Below are 18,083 nucleotides of genomic sequence, written 5' to 3'. Positions count from 1 at the left end.
TTTTGTCAGCACAATTTGATCATTTTTTATGAAATATACTTTTCTGTTAACAGGTGTAAATTCTGAAACATTGACACAGCCAGCCTCCATGATTGTACGGCCAGGGGAACATCTGACCATCACCTGTCAGGTTTCTTATTCTCTCAGCAGCTACCCAACAGCTTGGATCAGACAGCCTGCAGGAAAAGGACTGGAGTTGATTGGAAGGGCAGGAGATGGATGGACAACATACTACAAAGATTCACTAAAAAACAAGTTCACTTTGAATCTTCCAGCAAAACAGTCACTCTCAGGGGGACGAATGTGCAGCCTGAAGACACTGCTGTGTATTACTGTGCCAGAGAGTCACAGTAACATGAAGCATCAGTAGGCCTGAACAAAAACTTCACAGTGCCTGAACATTAGTAAAGAAACCAGAGGAGGAGCTCTCAGATCATTAAAGATATAAAGAGTCTGCTTATTCTAACAATATTACAATATTTATGCAAATCTCTTATTTCATAAGAAATAAATAATTTAACTATTAGTATTTTTTCACAGTATATCTGAACACTGAACAATAACAAAATATTTTTTTAAAATGATACCATTACACAAAACAAGTACAAAAAGTAAAACAATAGCTAAATAAATAAATGTTGCTATTAAAATATTCTATACGTATCTGTATCTAAACGTGAATTGAATTACTGGTTTAAAGAAAAGAACAAATGATTTAAAAACCCTCTATTAAAGCATGAGAGAGAATCAATGTGACATAATCTACACTTCACATTAACTGTAGTATATCATATTGTTCAGTTTTAGCTTGATTTTACCTGGTATTTATACGCTTTCCCTTGGATGGATTATTAATATCATCCTTTCAACAGCAGAACTGCAAAACTGATTTATCTGAAACACTATTCAAACTGTAAAGATAAAGGTAGATCAGTTTATAATGCTTCAGTTTTGTTTTTGTTTTTTTAGGTCAGTGTGTTTTTGATGGTTGTTTTTGTTTTCTGAGTCAGAATTGTTGTGGTTGAACAAGCTTCTTTGGAGGGAGTTTCAGAGGTGAGATTACACATTTAGCAAAGATTCACATTTGTAACACAGACTATAAAAACATTTGGCTGACTCTTGTAATCATTTGAAAATAGTGAATACTCATGTAAGGAGGAGTTCATGCAAAACAGACATCGTCCACCACTACTTATCCATCTGTTGGAGAAGATAACAGACAACTCTGGGTACTTTTGTGGTACTGTATCATGGATTACAAGACAGGACTACTCCTTTTAGTTATTTGGTGGGCAGGTGAGGATTTTCCCTGATTTTAATTTAACATGCCCTTATTTTTGGAGAACAATTCATTTATATTTTTTCCTTTTTCTATTTACTTTTCTTATTTTATGTTTTGACAGGTGTTGATGGTCAGATTCTGACAGAATCTGAACCAGTGGTTAAAAGGCCTGGAGAATCTCACAGATTAACCTGTACAGCCTCTGGATTCACATTCAGCAGCTACAGGATGGATTGGGTCAGACAGGCTCCTGGAAAAGGACTGGAGTGGGTTGCTTTTATAGAGACTTCAACTTATAGATATTCTGCCTTTTACTCCCAGTCAGTCCAGGGTAGATTCACCATCTCCAGAGATGATCCCAGCAGTAAACTCTATCTACAGATGAACAGTTTGAAAACTGAAGATACAGCAGTTTATTACTGTGCCCGGAAGACACAGTGAGACACAGTAATAGAAATGCGATACAAAAACCACTTCTTCTATTTACCATCCTAAGGGAATATTCTGTGAACTGCAGTTTACATTTCAGTCAGTTTATATTCAAATGTTGGCATGGCAAAACATGTCCCAAATAGAGTCTATTAAAAAAGGTCGTTGGATGTTCAATAATCTCTGAACAAATAAAACCACATATGCTGAATATTTTAGTCAGGCTCTCAGTAAGATTCATCCGAACAGAAATTGTCCTGCGGCTGTCTCTTACATCATATTAAAAGTGTATAAAGAAAGACAACAAAATTCTCAAAAAAGAAAAAAAAAAGCTTTATACTTATTGCATAGAGTGCTGATAATATGTCACTACATAAACATTATTTACAAACAATGTCAACAAATTATTTCAGCATTTCCACATGTACAGTTTTATTGATGGCATTCACAAATGTCTATACTTGCATGTACCAGAGATTCCATTTGCCAGTGTGTACAGTATTAAAGGAAGGTCTGCTAAAACGAATTTACCTAATCATCATTAATAACTGTAATACTTTTGAAAGGAAAGGAAAATACGATTGATTTGAGTTCTTTTTTAAAGTTAGTATCCGTGGTAAGAAAAGAAAATCAGCAGTATTACGAGTCCGAAATTGAGGACGAGAGTAAAACAATGATGGTCCAGAAAAGGCCGTTCAAACAATTGATTTTAATGAATGCACGCAGCGTGGAGAGGTGCAAACTGCAAAGCAGTTGTACATCTCTACCCAAAATACACTCTAGATTGCTTTTATAACATCAGGGTATTGTAACGCCCCCTTCTTGCGTTTACAAGCACATAATTTGCATGTACAGAACATTCATGTATTTTAAAATTAACTGCAACATAGAGGTTCCTCCTTGTGGCATACTCTTAAGAATATGGTGATGATCTAAGGCCTTTGAGGTCACCATGGACTGGACATCCTTCCGTCACCTGTAACTAAGCAAACTCAAATACCACAAGAAGCTGAATACATTCAGACCTTTGCTCAGCTACTATTTTACTGTAACAATATACTCAGCATATGAGTTATGATACATATATATTTAACTCAATCATTTTAAAGTAGTTATAACTGCACCTGTAATAAAAATGTTAATATTTGATTATAATAACCCCTATAATATAAATTATAACATAATGCCAGCAGCTTCAATAAATGCTTGGATGAAATGATAATTAATGCAATGACAAGATGATGGTTATGTAAAATAATCCCTATAATTCTACAATTCCCCTTTTGGCGTCTTCCAAAGGCGTCACTACACTATTCCCAGGTCCACTACCTTCGCTCTGACCCTCTCTCTGCTACACCTTACTAACCTACTGTGTTCATCTCAGGTTCCTGTCATTATTCAAAGTTGGTTCCCAATATCATATCAGGCAAAATCACAAACCCTACTGCCACGTCTGCTTTGTTAAGCTCTTCAGTTAGACTCTGTACCGGTTTGCCACTCTGTGTGTACATGCCTCTACACTTTTAATGTCTAAATGCACATCTGGATGTATGTGCACTTGTATGTCTATCTGCATCTATGAGTCAGTGGTCTTTCATAAAAAAGCAGCGTTAAAGTGAAGAATGTTTCCTGACTATTAACTCCTGATACTGGAGGGACTTTCCGGGTTGCCCAACCTCTTAGGTTTGGCCTTTTACACTTTTACTAAAGAAATTTTAACAGAGCCCAAAGAGATTTTTATTTTGCTCCTGTGCTTGACAGGTTAAGCGAAGTTGTTTTTTGTTTTGTTTTGAAATTTTTCCCTTCTGTGTATGTGTGTGTGTACATAAGTAAGAATATGATAATCAACATAAGATCCCTGGTTTGCAAATGATTTTCTGCCCCCGCTGCAGGGCAACATCTGGTGGTGAGTCTATGTTGGCTAGTTTAATGCAAATATGTAACAGTTGCTTCATTACATTGCCCACTCAGAGTTGCGCAGTTTCAAAGTATGTGGAGAATTCAATACACATTTCTTGGCTAATTATTTTCCCTATAAAGTGAAATCAAACATTACATTTGATTTTACTTATGTATTATCCTGTTCTGGGCTCTATCCATTATATTAACTTTATTCAATCTCAATACTCTTTATGTGTGTGAGCAACGCTTTTAGTCTTATTAAACACAACCCAAGTAAAATGCACACCATCCCCATGTCAGCCTAAATCTCCGCTAAAAAGCACACTTCAAAGTTTTCTATCTGGATTTACGCCTCTTTTTGGCCTCAAGCATATACATAACATGCCAAGGTTACTGTTAATGCCCGTTAGACAAGTTTCCATTATCTACAACATTTTGTTTCACCCGGCTCACCCTTACACATTTCTTGTTCACTTATTGCATATTTATCTTTAACACCATTTACCTCAGTAGTTGCTAAGCAGAAACAAAGCAACCTGTGGTCCACCATTACCCTGTAAAATAAACCCTGTCATGTTTGTGTCTGTAAGCATGTTTTGCATTCATTCATTACAGTCCCGCCATTCCTGCAAGTTAGGAGCTGTAAAGTTGAAAGCTGCATCAAGTCCAGGCCTCTGGCCTGGCCTATATATAAATCATGTGTGTTTGTAAGCGTGCATGCAATTCACCTGCTATGTTCTCATCTTCGCTCAACATGTATCACCTGGACACTCTCACCAGTGAAGCTTAAAACCTGTTTGGATAGAACATCAACTCTAAACAAGCACAGTTATGCATTGTGTATAAATTAACTCAACCTCATGCTAACCTACATAAGTACCTGTCTTAAGAGAGACTCTGCACAGCTCAGGCGCCCAGTTGCAAGAGCTCTCTAACATTAGAATCATCAGCTGTGACTTATATAGTGTTATTTCGGTGCTTTATACTTCACACATTTTTGAACGTTATTTATATGGGGAGTTCCTCTTTTGTGTCTATATTTATTAATATGCCTTGTGCACTAAAGCTTCCTGTTTTTCAGTCTGGCTGAGCACTTGTTTGTGAGTATAAACTGGCCTCTACAAGCCTTCATTAGCAGATACACATTACAAATACTTCATATATACAGAAAAAACCCAATAATCCACATTTCACTATTTTGTTCTTTGGTTCAGATTTGGATTCTGTATTGTTCTTCATTTGTTATTATTTATGTTTAGATTGTTTATTGCTAATCTTGGTTTGTTGTTGTCTGTTTGGGAGCTGACATAGTCTCTATAAATGAACTTCTTTTGGTGGAGTAGCATCAGGAGAGAAGCTCCAGAGAGGCATCTTCCATGTTAAACACTAAAATATAACAAAGAGATCTTCTCAACGTGTTGTATATTTTAATATTTCCTTATTATTTTGTCATAAAATAAATCAACCAAATAACTTAAGCTGTGTGACAGCACCTTGCGTTTACGCCAGGCTGTGAACTGCCCTGAAGCTACACCCCTTTCACCCATTTACTTTCTCAATCATAGTTTAAACTATTCCTGACCTTCTCCTTCTCTCGTCTGATCGTCTCAAGCACGTCCTGTACCAAATTTACTTCCTCTTTTCAAGTCCCACATTTAATTACAAGCTCAAACAGATTTGCCCTATATTGCTGTCTCGACGTGTTTCCTGTCAACTTAACAGAGTTATTCTCAGAACTCAGAGCTGAGGTTCCCCTTTTCTAAGTCTGTCTGTTCTACAAGAGAGCAAGTCGGTAAACAAGTTTATCATCACCAAGGTTATTAGGCAAAGGTCACGTGAGACATTTGCAAAAACACATTTCATGTAGCTAATCGCATATATTAACACCCCCTTTTGTGACACATCTCATGTGTTACAAACTCAAAATCCTTCACTCGAGCTTAGGAAATTAAAAGAAAAAGTTAGTCCTATCATATTAGGCATACATGCTCCGGCCCTTCAAACCTGTATTTAAGGAATGAAATCAAATTAATCATCATGTCAAATCTTTTCTTGGCTCCATCCACAGCCTGCATCCTTGAAACGTCCTAGAAACAAAAACCTGTGTGTTAACCAGAACATCACCTTTTATACTCAGTTTCTCCACTTCATCCAACCTATAATATAAAAAAGTTAAAACAGAACAATTATCAGTCATATGTCCAACCTTAGTCCAGTCTTTTGTCAGTGTCCAGTCGGTCCAACCTATGGTCTGCCTCGTCCGTCCAGTCACCATCCATTTACACACATTCACTCACACGCATTACCATCAGGTATTGCCGACAGTGGAGACTATCTACATAAATATTCAGTCTTCACTCTCAGCAACATCAACTCATTTATTTGTTTTACTTTGTTTTTAAGAAAATAGTTCTTTCTGCTTTTAGACTGGATTGGCTCGCGGCAATCCTTTTACTTTGTCAGCGCTGTTATCCACTCTTTTGCAGGCCTGCTTACAACAAAAATGAGAAAAAAGAGAGCTGAGTATTAGCTCATCAAAGTACAAAACAAAATCACCTGACAGGTTTTTCTTTATAAGTGCACTGTTACAAAACCCTTAAACATGTCCATGTTTATTAACACTCCCTCTTTAAAAATAAAACAACAACCTCAAAAATCTTCAACAATCTTAAATTTCACCCATAGAACACACCCAAAACGTAAAAAAGCTACACCGTTTTGTACACGAGATCCCCCTTTAAGCACTTTACCAAACTCACATTCAACCTTAACATATAAGCACGTTCTCACAATATGTCAACACTAATTTATAAACCTCTTAATCAAATTTGCACCTCTGAACAATCTACCCCTCCTTTAAGGCCTCAATCACACACACACAGCAAGCTCCTCTGTCCACATTCACACGAGTTTTCGAACTTTTTGCATACTCAGCCATATCTCAACAATTTAACTTGGCAAGAGAAATACTTTTTAAAGCCCATGCCCTTATTCAATTATTTTCATTTTCTTTCTATACTAATCACTTGTTTTGATCACTCAGTGCAAAAGCACTGCTAAGTCACTCTTTTAAACTACTTTAATCGCTTTTCGTATAACTGATTTCCTTGTCATCTAACTTCTTTTGAGTTTTTCCTCAACGTTACTTTATCCAAGTGTATTTTATTCAACATCCACACCATTTTAACACTCCTGAAATTAGCAACCTTATTTAATTACATATGTTTGTATTCTTAGCCAGGTTTTAATCGCATTAATCTTCATGAGCTTATCTTTATAAGGTTAGTGCATTTTCTGTTTGTATGTGTAATTTTATCAATGTTTCTTTGTGATCCTTGTGATCTTGTAAATGTTTCTTTCGCAGTGTTTCAAACTCCTTTGGCAAGGTGTGTTTTCTCTCTCTGGCTCATCACTGGTCATTGTTAGTGGCATTTCCCCTTCGCCTGTGCCCAGCGGCTGTACCCTTGAAGTCCCGTCTCCTCCAGTGACTCCAAGGTCACTCCGGACTTAGGTTCAAGCAATCGTGACTGCGCCTTGCCTTAGGTTGTCCCAGGGTTTCGAGGTGGGATCTTACCCGTCATGGGCTGTCCAGCCTTCCATGCTGCCTTATACGGGGGCCAACTGGGCAAGGGTGTTATCAGGTCTAGGGGACACACTGGTTCTGGAAATTAAAGGAGTGTAAACTGCTTTCTTTATTTCATGTGTGTATTAAACTTTCCAACAATAATTTCACATGTAGCAGTTAGTGTACGTGCATTTTCAATTCATTAATGTAATTGTCAGTTCATGTATTTATTTCTCTCAGTCTGTCCCTTTTCTAAAACCTGTAATTAATATAATTTTATTACTTTATTACTTTACTTAAAACATGCATTAACTTCATCTTCTTAGAATTTAACTCGTCTGCCTATTTCTCTGGGTGCTCCCCTGACATCATCAATCACTCACACAGCAGCACAGTATTTCCTATTTCTCTTTCCTGTTTCTACAGATTAATCAAACACTTGTTTTTCATATTTACAGTCTACAAACCCTCTTTAGTTTTACTAAGTCTTGGTCTAAAAACAATACACCCTCTTCTCACACACTTTTCAATATGCTAATTTTTGCATTTGTCAGTTTTTGTTGTTGTTGTTTTGTTTTTTTTACTTCATTCACACAATCCTTTCATAATCGTCTCACACACACTGCCTTTTCTCTCAGACTTCCACTTTTCACTCATTGTCCTATTGTACCTACCAGACTTATTATTACTTATATTACTTTGTACAACTCACACAGAATCATTAAAATCCAGTACAACATTCATACACTTATAATCACCCCATACACGCTTTCCTAACAGTCTTACAGGGGAGTTTTAGAGGAATTTTATCAAGCGCGCAGATCTCTATCAAACATGCTTGTTTACAATCCGGAAGGGAAGTAGACAACCCTCAGTAACTCGTCTGTCCTCTTAAAAGAAAAGAGTTTTTATATAATCTTGGTATTCTTATTTTATTCTATTGTATACATCATTCTGTTCTATTTTATTTATGGCATTCCAGTGTTTTCTGATTTCTACTGCATAACTTTGCGCTTTTGCTTTAACCTTTGGACTTATAACTCTAACATAGGTCCACACAGGGCACCAAGCACAGAAAAATTCAACCTCAGTGCTTCAAAATTCTCCTCAAAATTCAGAAACTGTTTCTGTCCTTTATCCATATCAACATAATTGTGAGTCCCCATTTACAACTTGTTCTTCACTTGTGTCACAACACCTCTAGTAATATCATCAAATTACTTCAACATGGTAAACAATGATTTTTCTCTTACAATCAACTTACCATTAAAACTCAAGATCGCCGCTGACTCGATTCTCTAAAATCCTGAGTCAGTTAAACACCTACTCATCTCACGGTGTTTTTTTTTTTTTTTTTTTTTTTTTTTTTTCTCAGACTCCTTGTCTGAGCTCACTATTTTACCCTGGCATCTCCACCAAAATGTTATATCTTCATAGACCCAAAAGTAAGCATCATATTTCCCTAGTCAAAAGTCAAACCGTTACTCACAGTAATTTTTAATCTAACAGCCTTTATGTTTTAAAACTAAAAGAGGAAGGAACAACGCCCAATTTAAACTAACGCATGTTGTCACTCAACAACACACACACAGAAAATGTAACTGTATATATTATCTCAAACTGAAACAAAACCCATCTAAAATCCTAAAACATCTTACTTGACACCCCAAAACACACATAAACACAGACATCTTTATTAATTAAATTATCTCAAATTCAATTTCAGTTCTCAGAACCCAGGTAACGGTCTTAAGTATCAACAGTTTATGTATCCTATCTCAAAACCCCTCAAAAGTCATACAGTCATGGCAAGAAATAAAACTTTACTTACATATTGTAATAAACAAAACCAGCGTCTTAAGTACATGCACCAGCAATGTCTAGCAGTCCCTATTAACTTCCTCATATTCTATTGACCTCTCAGCTGCCTTATTTGCATTCTCACACACACACACTCTAAAAAATAATACCAGCCTGACTCTCAGACTCAGACAAATCTCTTAATATATTTACACAGGCGTCCTATGATTACAACTGCACAGATTTTAGGCTTCTCATTTCAAAACCTACACAATTTAGACAATTTTTAAATTAACGGTCCGACCGATAAACTCCCTGAGTTTTTGTCATCAATTGTAACCAGTCTCGGCCCGGGCGTGGCCAAATATCTAAGACCCTACACAATTTAAAAGCATCAATCAACTCAACCCGAAAAGCCCTGTTATGTGGACACCCCACATCCCAGGCTTCCCAGTTTTAAGTTAAAGGTAGGCGCCCGAAACCGGTTTCTACTGACCAAAAAGTGCAAACCACCGCCCGGACGGTAAAGTGGTCCAACCACTAGTTATTCTGGAGTGCCCCAAGCTCCACAGTGACCAACTGACTATCCCTCAACTGAGGACAAGGTCTAGCGTCCTTGACCTTGGCAACCGTTACGTCTGAGCAATGCACTTGTTAGACTCCCAGAGTCCCGTTCTATACAATTTAATTATTTTGAAGACACCCCAAAACTCACAAACCCACCATATCGGTTGTCCAAGCCCGGCTTTATATTCAATTGAGACTTTAATGTCACAAACTTCACCAATTACCTATTATTCTAAATTCTCTTTATTCTAAATCCTCTTTATTCTTATTCCTCTTTATTCTTATTCCTTTGGGACTTTAACCCGGTACCTTTAGTGAGACTCTAACTCACTTTTACTCTTTTCTTATCATTACTTCAACTTCAACTTCTCATGAGATTTTCACCAAAATCAAAACAGACTTTACCAGTAATTTTCAGTGAGTAGACTTTCAATTTTGTCAGAACCAATTCAGCACTGTTTGGAAATAATTCAACAGGTAGTGCCTTACCTTTGAATAAGCCGACTTATGTCCACTCACTTGACCACTGACTCGTGTCTGCCTGTTTGAGCACCTTGGACCCTCTCAGTCTCAACCTCCAACTCTCTCTACTCAACCCTCGGCCAATGCACCAAATATTACGAGTCCGAAATTGAGGGCGAGAGTAAAACAATGATGGTCCAGAAAAGGCCGTTCAAACAATTGATTTTAATGAATGCACGCATGGCGTGGAGAGGTGCAAACTGCAAAGCAGTTGTACATCTCTACCAAAATACACTCTAGATTGCTTTTATAACATCAGGGTATTATAACGCCCTTCTTGCGTTTACAAGCACATAATTTGCATGTACAGAACATTCATGTATTTTAAAATTAACTGCAACATAGAGGTTCCTCCTTGTGGCATACTCTTAAGAATATGGTGATGATCTAAGGCCTTTGAGGTCACCATGGACTGGACATCCTTCCGTCACCTGTAACTAAGCAAACTCAAATACCACAAGAAGCTGAATACATTCAGACCTTTGCTCAGCTACTATTTTACTGTAACAATATACTCAGCATATGAGTTATGATACATATATATTTAACTCAATCATTTTAAAGTAGTTATAACTGCACCTGTAATAAAAATGTTAATATTTGATTATAATAACCCCTATAATATAAATTATAACATAATGCCAGCAGCTTCAATAAATGCTTGGATGAAATGATAATTAATGCAATGACAAGATGATGGTTATGTAAAATAATCCCTATAATTCTACAGCAGCTATAAAGAAAAAAGGAAACAAAACAATAATAATAATTGTGTTACCTTATTAAGATGTGTGGAGTAAGATTAAAATTGACCAGTCTCCCTCAGTGAGTTAAAATAAACTACTGGAAGGTCTGCTATACCACATCTAGTTATAATATGACAAGTTATGGCATTCATCATAAGCTAGAGAAAGAACCGGAGTAGAACTGGTAAATATCACTATCACTGTATGGTAGCTCAAGTCATTTCAGGTTTTCTCTTATTGTGTCTTGTAGCACCTCAAAGTCAACAGGCATAAAGTGGCTGTGTGGGGGCAGGCAGGAAAAAGGACCCAAAATGCAGACTCGTGGAGGCAGAATTTAAAGTCAAAAGTCCACAGCTTTATTGCAGGCATAAATCAGGAAACAGAACAGAACGATGAGGGCTTGAAACTGAACTACACAGGCCAGAATGAGGGTACGACGTGACGACGAACAGGAGCAGACACAGACATTAAATACAAGAGGAAAGCAGGACAAAGGGAAAACACCTGGAAGACGCAGCTGACATCAATTAGCAGACAGGACAGGGAGACGCCAAACTAGAAACACTAACGTAGGGCTCAGACTGTCAAAGTAAAGCAGGAAACAAACTGGCACAGAACAAAACCAATACTAAACACTAGAAATCTCAAACTACAAGAAAATCATAAAATAACAATGCACAAAACACTGGGTCACCGACCCACTGTGACATAAAGTTAAAGATTCTGTTTGTAATAATTATTATTATTATTACTGAAAATTCTGCCTGTTGCTTTATTTCTTTTGTTTTGAATATGTATTTGCTCACAGAAACACCTGGCGTCATCATAGTTATGTTCAAAAAGTTTTCTAATTAGCATTATGAGATATTTAGTTTGCTTGTTTTTGGTTTCAATCAATGAAATGTTATTTATATACTTTATATAATCCGTTTATGAATCAGTGGTTATAAGACCTGGAGGACTGCATGCATTGAACTGTAGAGCTTTGAATTCACCATCAGTTGGTTCCTACAGTAAGTCAAACATAAAAAAATAAACAAATAAATAAATAATATTACATATTTATTTGTCTCTGGTCACATGCATATTCATTAGCTCATAAGGCTACTGTGCTTTCACACAACGTTTCAGTTCCTCAGAAGTTATTTCCCTATAGTATCACGTTAGATCTTCGTTCTCACACATCTGCAGAAACTGAAAACATCAAGGGTATTTTATGCAAATGAAAAACAACAAACCAGAGTTTACATACTACACAATCTTGTTTGTTAGCACTACACCTGCACAAATACATTTCTCATTTATTATCTCCAGTAAAAACATCAAAATAAATGTAGACAATAACCTTAGTCTACATGGAGGTCCATTGAATTGTTTATCTTTTAATAAACATCTTCCATTAGGATTTATATTATTTGTTAATGCACAAGAAATTATCAATTGTTTTAAAAATAAATCTTTTAATTTTGACATTATTAGTTTCGAGCAAGAACAGAGTAAATTCAGTCATTCAGTTATTGTAAATGTTGCCTTTAAAAAAGAACACAGTTGGGTGGATGATAACAATAATGAAGCTGATGTGATTTCCAGGTACGTGATCCCTTTTCCAGACAGAACAATAGAATCTATCCAAACTCAATGCGTCTCGAGTTACCAGTCTTCTCGTGACAGCATTTTGTCATCACCTGTCAGGTCGCTTATTTTTTGGCAGCTTCCACACAGCCTGGATCAGACAGCATACATGGAAAAGACTATTAGTTATATAGGGTGTCATATATTTGTTAGATTGGCTGAACTTATTGCTTAAAAGTAATGCGATGGATGTGGAGCTGAGTCAGAGGGCATCCAATGGTTTCCAATGGTTTTCTTTTGGGCAGCATTTTTCCTGTCTAGCTTTCCTGTTCTCAGACTCATTTCTCCTATAACATACTAATCATTTATGCTTTTATTTATCTATTTGATTATTAATAAAGATGATTTACTATTAGCAAATATGGAAAAGCTCTCTCAGATGTAGGGAGATAAAGCCAGGGGTACTTCAGTCTCTCTCTGTTCCACCTACTGACAAAATGAACAAAAACCCCACATCGCCTGAACATTTGTAAATCAACCAGAGGACTTATCAGACTACTAATGGCCTTAAAGAGAGCTTGTGATTAAAACAAATAAACAAACAAACAAACAAACAAGCAAACAAAGATCAATACAAAACAGCTGCAGATGATGTCTCTTACCTTATCCCTTTAAGTAAAATGCTTTACTTAATCGACACTTACCTGTGGACACTTACTTGTTTAGTTTTACTAAACAGGAAGTGAATATGTTAAATATTATGTGCAGCTCTATGTTTTTCTTTGTCTGACAACTGCAAACAGAGAAAACAACAAAAGGTTTGTCCACAAAAATCTCCAAATTATGTTTAAGTAAAGCTAAAGTATAGTGTATTTCCATTTTTATTTGATATATAGTAAATAAGAAAGTAAAACAATGTTTAAATAAATGTTGCAGTTAAAACCTTCTGCAGAAACAGTCTTTTGTATCGGAAACAAAGTGAATCACTTGAGGTGAATGAATGGTCAACAGCCTTTTCTATGAACCAGAGTTGCTTCCTTGCTCCTCAGCCATAAAACTGCACATTTTATTTGTGTGGAGATTCCAGAATATCAGTCTCAACCTATATCATGTTTTCTGTAGCTCTGCTGCTGCTGCTGCTGTTGTTAGCTGGATCACGTGAGTCTCTCTGGATTTCTCACAATCACTAGTTTACTTTTGCTAGGACACTTTGATAATTTATTATGAAATATACTTTTTGATTAACCGATGTCAAACATTCACAGATAGCCAGCATCCAATATTGTGCAGCCAGGGAAACACCTGACCATCACCTGTCAGGTTTCTTATTCTCTCGGCAGCTACCCAACAGCTACCCATCTGTTGGAGAAGATAACAGACAACTCTGGGTAGTTTGTAGTACTGTATCATGGATTACAAGACAAGACTGCTGCTTTCAGTTATTTGGTGGGCAGGTGAAGATATCCCCTGATCTTGATTTAACATGCTTTTATTTTTGGAAAATAATTCATTATTTATTTTTTTATTTTTTTCCTCTTACTAGGTGTTGATGGTCAGACTCTGACAGAATCTGAACCAGTGGTTAAAAGACCTGGACAATCTCACAGATTGACCTGCACAGCCTCTGGATTCACATTCAGTAGCTATAGAATGGCCTGGGTCAGACAGGTTCCTGGAAAAGGACCGGAGTGGATTGCTTATATCGGCACTTCAGATTATAGCTATGCTACCTCTTATTCCCAGTCAGTCCAGGGTAGATTCACCATCTCCAGAGATGATTCCAGCAGTAAACTCCATCAACAGATAAACAGTTTGAAGACTGAGGACACAGCAGTTTATTACTGTGCCCGAAGAGACACAGTGAGAGAAAGCAATAGAAATGCCATACAAAAACTACTTCCTCTCTTTCCCAACACCAGGGAATATTTGGTAAACTCAGGGCTTTTTTCCTACATTTTTAAACATTCATTGTAAAAAATGTCATCATTAATTAGTAACACAGTGTCTCTTGCCCAGTGTCACCTTTTTTGAATTTATGTTCCGAATGCACAGCAACAATTTTGTTGTATTGTTAAGTTAGCAAAAGTCACTGAGCAAATTAAACCAGATATGTTGACCAGTTTAGAGAAGTTACCATTAAACTCACACTAGCTTTATCATCAAAACAGAGAGAGTCATGCCCATTCTTACACCCCGTTAAATATAAACACAAATTCTGACACAATAAAAAAGAAGAAAAATCAATAAAACATGTGGTGATATCAACAAATTATTACAGCATTTCATCATGTACAGTTGTGATGAAGACATCGACAGAGTTATGGATGAAGATGTCAGTGTCACAGATCATTCTACAATTGCAAGTGAATGGTGTGGTTTCAGAAGAGCTTGTTGTCAGCCCCACAAATGTATTTTAGAAATAACATGCCATTTGTGTTGGAAGGGGTCTCTCCAATACAGAGACCCCTTGCAACACAAAGCCACCAAAGGAGGAGCCCCGAGAAAACAAATTGTTTCAGGATCAGTTCAGTGGTAAATGAACACTTAGTCATTAAAACACAAAATATATTCATGCATAAATTCTGTATAATACACAATATTCAAACCAAGGATTTTTTCTTTTTATATAACTCTGCTAGATGTACAAAGGCTAGAATATTTTTAAAAAAAAATAATAATCAAACAAACAAATAAGCACTGCAAGCCTTCAAACATCAAACCAATCTCAGTTACATGGAGGGAACAATAACACATAAATCACTGGGACTTATTGCATACAAAGAAATAAAAAAAAACAAAAACAAGAACATGTCATGCATCATCTATAGTGCTGTATTCAGCGGTAGAAGTTGGTCATAAAGACCAAATTAAACATTTCTATCAGATCAGGAAATATCAAAAAGCACAGAAACTGTTTCTGTGCAGTTTGTCAGACAGTGTGTCTCCTAGCTAAAGGTTACAGCTGCTGTATTTCCCAGAGAGAGAAAATAATAAGAATTCTGTTTCTCTCAGTCAATTCAGCACAGAAGTGAAAACTCACAGTGGACTTTCCCAATAACAATAAACATAAAACACATCAGTTAACGCATTAACTGATTGTACATTTGCAGCAACATAACAATCTGGCTGTGAAGTAGCAGGAGACAAAACAAACAAACACACACAAATAAATAAATAAAAACCTCGTCATTGTGTCCTTGACTCATTTCAATGCTTATAAAGACAGCAAACAAAAGAAAAAAATTGTCTCACAATTCAACTGTTAACAAAGAGATGTAGGCATAAACACAGACTGAAATGCACAGCCTCTGGATTCACATTCAGCAACTACTCTATGCTCTGTGTCAGACAGGCTCCTGGAAAAGGACAGGAATGGATTGGTGTATTAGACACTTTGGGTTATCCTACTACTCCAGACAAGAATCCAGCAGTAAAGTTTATCTACAGATGAACAGTTTGAAGACCGTGTTTCCCTCTGAGAAAAAAAAGACCTAGCAGAAGAGTGAAGATGTCACGTATCCTGTCTGGTTATATTCCAACCAGTTGCAATATTGGCTGAATATGACAGAGAGGAGGAAGAGCTGTCGAGCGGATTGGGTATATGAGCACAGGCCATCTTCAAAAATGTCATTTTGTAATTTGAATTCGGAGTGCTAGTATTAATTTGTAATATTAATTAATTTCATATTTTGTTAAAAGATACAAAAGCCCTTTAATGACAAAGCACGGATTCCAAGGACCATATGACAACATATATACACACTGCAACATAAACAGGTCTGTGAGACACAACATACAGTATGCTCACACTCACACACGTGCTTGAGCCAGAAAACTATGAAAAAATTCAAAGGACCATAATGTAATACTAAGCTTTTCTAACTGTCTGTATTGTGATTAATATTTCTCGTTAAAATTTCACTGAGAGAAACCGAAGTGCAATTGTATCTGAGTGTAATGATAGTAATTAATCTCAGTTATAAAGAGCAATTATAACATGCAATAATGAAATGTTTATAGTGAGAAGCTGCATTAAAAAATCAACCATTTGTAGCTGGTACCTGTAACTGTAGCTGTTGTGTTTGTAGAACAAGAGCATTACAAAAAAAAAAAAAAACCTGTGAGGAGGAGTCAATGCAAAACCTGAATATCTTAAACCTACTTTAGCTGCAGAGGGGTTGACAGAGACAACTGCTCACACAGTTTAACATGATGGCCATAAAAACAGGAATGCTTCTTTTTATTGCTTTATGGGCAGGTGAGACCTTTCACTGATGCTGAATCAAATTTGTCTTTCAAGGATAAACAATTTACTGCATGTAACTATTGTCCTATTCTGACAGGTGTTGATGGTCAGACTCTGACAGAATCTGAACCAGTGGTTAAAAGACCTGGAGAATCCCACAGACTGACCTGTACAGGCTCTGGATTCACATTCAGCAGCCACGCTATGGTGTGGGTCAGACAGGCTCCTGGAAAAGGACCGGAGTGGATTGCTTTTATAGACCCTTCAACTTACAGTTATGCTACGCATTATTCCCAGTCAGTCCAGGGTAGATTCACCATCTCCAGAGATGATTCCAGCAGTAAAGTCTATCTACAAATGAACAGTTTGAAGACTGAGGACACAGCAGTTTATTACTGTGCCCGAGAGACACAGTGAGAGACAGCAATAGAAATGCCATACAAAAACTACTTCCTCTATTTCCCAACACCAGGGAATATTTGGTAAACTCAGGGCTTTTATCAACATTTTTAAAATTCATGGTAAAAAGAAATGCCATCATTAAGTAGTAACACAATATCTCTTTTCCAGTGTCACCTTGTTTGAATTTAGGGTCCAAATGTACAGCAACATTTTTGTAGTATTGTTAAGTTAGCAAAAGTCAGTGAACAAATTAAACCAGATATGTTGACCAGTTTAGAGAAGGTACCATTAAATTCACACTAGGTTCATCATCAAAACAGAGAGTTTGGCATGCCCATTAACAGACTTAACCCCATTAAAGACAATATAAACACAAATTCCAGCACATTAAAAAAGAAGACAGTATATGCTTTTAAAATTAATAAAACATACACTGTCATTATCACTTATAGTATAGATTACTGATAAGTATGTCATTATCTAAGCACTTATAAATGATATCAACAATTTATTACAGCATTTCATCATGAACAGTTGTGATGAAGACTTTCACAAAGTTATGGATGAAGATGTCAGTATCATGGATCATTTTACTTTTGCAAAGTTATGGTGTGGTTTCAGAAGAGCTTGTCTGTAACTATTATTTGATTTCAGTGAATCAGCTGGTCGGGGTGGAGAGAAGTGTCCTGTTTGAAACTTTGACACTAAATTATAATCTTAAGGGTGAACAAAAATTAGCTCCTTGGATAGACATCTGGTTATCTGGGCATATGATGCTGATTTGTTTCTCTTACCTCACAGCCAGTATTCCAGTAGACATGACTGTTTGAATATTAAACAATAATAGCAGGCTTAGCACAAGCCATCACCTCTTGAGTAACAAAATCAAAAACATGAACCTAAATTTTAAAAAAAGCAATTTTTTTCCACCCCAAAATAACATATATTTCTCTTACTTATTTACAAAAGTAATGAGGAAAATAAATTGTCAACCCTACAAATGTATTTTAGAAATAACATGCCATTATTTTTGGAGAATAATTCATTATT

The sequence above is a fragment of the Oreochromis aureus genome, linkage group 4 (genome assembly GCF_013358895.1).
Source record: "Oreochromis aureus strain Israel breed Guangdong linkage group 4, ZZ_aureus, whole genome shotgun sequence".
Classification (NCBI taxonomy): Eukaryota; Metazoa; Chordata; class Actinopteri; order Cichliformes; family Cichlidae; genus Oreochromis; species Oreochromis aureus.
This window is presented reverse-complemented; position numbering follows the sequence as displayed.